We start from the raw sequence: 1,893 nt of genomic DNA on the forward strand, positions 1-1,893 counted from the left end.
ACCCTGATCAATATTCAGCACAGTTTGATTGGTGGAGACCCCGATCTTAGGTGCAGGCAGAGAGGGGGGGGGGGGGCGATTTGTTTACAGCACACAGCTCGACAAACACAAATACAAACAAACAAACAAACATCTGCGCACAAATAACATGAAGAGTCAGTGGAATGCTTGGACGCATTTACAAAACACGCAAAAAAAAAAAAAAAAAAAAAAAACACACTGATGTCACACAGCATGACACGTCATAAGCAGGCATCTGCATGCAGGTATATGTGGCCGGGACTAGAGAGTCCTGCGTGGTGTGTGACATGTAGGCAGACTCTCTAATGCCACCGCCGCCACCACTACCCCCCCACCCCACCCCTCCCCTCCCCTCCATCCACTCCGGGTCAGAGACCCTGATCTGGTACAGATCCAGAGTCTATGCTTTTACACACATCTGGCTCTACAGCAGAGAGTCTATGCTCTTACACACATCTGGCTCTACAGAAGAGAGTCTATGCTCTTACACACATCTGGCTGTAGAGCAGAGAGTCTATGCTTTTACACACATCTGGCTCTACAGCAGAGTCTATGCTTTTACACACACCTAGCTCCAGAGCAGAGAGTCTGTGCTTCATCACAGCTTCATCACCAATCCCACTTTGGCACATAGGGGGCGCTATGGAGTCGATAATGCTGAAATGTGCTGAAGCCACTGGCATTACAGCTACCACACCATCAGACACACACACTGCCCACTGGAGGTGTTAGCGCGCGCGCACACACACACACACACACACACACACACACACACACACGCGCCACTGGATACACCCTCACCTCTCCTCAACTCCAGATAGCCACACACTGATCCAGATCTGGTTCAGCTGCGTCACAAGTCCTGTGAGACTGATGCTGTGGGATCACTGTTGTTATGGTTACTCCGCGAGAGCGGGCTTCAGTACCATCACACACAACTGATGAGTTTTGAACTAAACAAATGTATTCTCATGTCTGTGCCACTAGCGTTCCTGTGTACTGTGCCCGCCGATGGGGAGGCCATGCGTGTTCTTACTTCTGCATTCACACTCACTCACACACACACACACACACACACACACACACACACACACACACACACACACACACACACACACACACACACACACACACACACACACACACACACACACACACACACACACACACACACACACACACACACACCCTCTGCTCTCACTCGTCCTCCCAACGCCACCACTCTTAAGCATCAGGCGACGCTGCAATGAGCCAACTCACACACCCTCACCACCTCTCACCTCCATAACAAGGTACCCCACAGCACAGGAGTGTGTGTGTGAGAGAGAGAGAGACAGTGTGTGTGAGTGCTTGTGATTGCTTGTGAGTGTGAGTGTGCGTGAGAGAGAGAGAGAGTGAGGGTGTGTGTGTGTGTGTGCGCGTGTACATGTGAGTGTGAGAGAGAGAGTGTGTGTGAGTGAGTGAGTGAGTGCCAGTCGAGCACCCTGACCGGTCTGAGAGTGTGAGACTTAGGGGAGGACAGCTGGCCACTCTCTAAACACACTTTCAAACATGACGCCCTCAAGCTCTTTCACACAAGACACGTCAGCAGAAGCCTGATCGGATAAAGCAAACAAGAGGCCAAGAACAACAGAACAGCGGTTAGATGTGCTGTGCGTGTGCGAGCGGGGAGTGACAGGGCCAGGGGGGGGGGGGGGCAAGTGAAGATGCATCAACACAACTCATCGGCACACCTGCTTCCAAGAGAACCTCCAGGCAATAACGTGTGTGTGTGTGTGTGTGTGTGTGTGTGTGTGTGTAAGAGAGAAAAGAATGAGAGAAGAGAGAGAGAATGTGTGTGTGTTCACATGTGTGTTTATGTGTTGTGGTGTG

At 51.1% G+C, this 1,893-nt stretch overlaps 1 protein-coding gene across 1 annotated transcript in view; it reads right to left on the reverse strand.

Moving 5' to 3' along the window:
• Positions 1-1,884: 1,884 nt before the first annotated feature.
• bnip3la (BCL2 interacting protein 3 like a) overlaps positions 1,885-1,893 on the reverse strand; it is a 9,865-nt gene continuing 9,856 nt past the window's right edge. The window contains exon 6 of the mRNA XM_031570931.2: positions 1,885-1,893. This exon is cut by the window's right edge and continues 170 nt beyond it. The gene's annotated coding sequence lies outside the window, so the exon portion shown is untranslated.

Source organism: Clupea harengus, chromosome 7, assembly GCF_900700415.2.
Source record: "Clupea harengus chromosome 7, Ch_v2.0.2, whole genome shotgun sequence".
NCBI lineage: Eukaryota > Metazoa > Chordata > Actinopteri > Clupeiformes > Clupeidae > Clupea > Clupea harengus.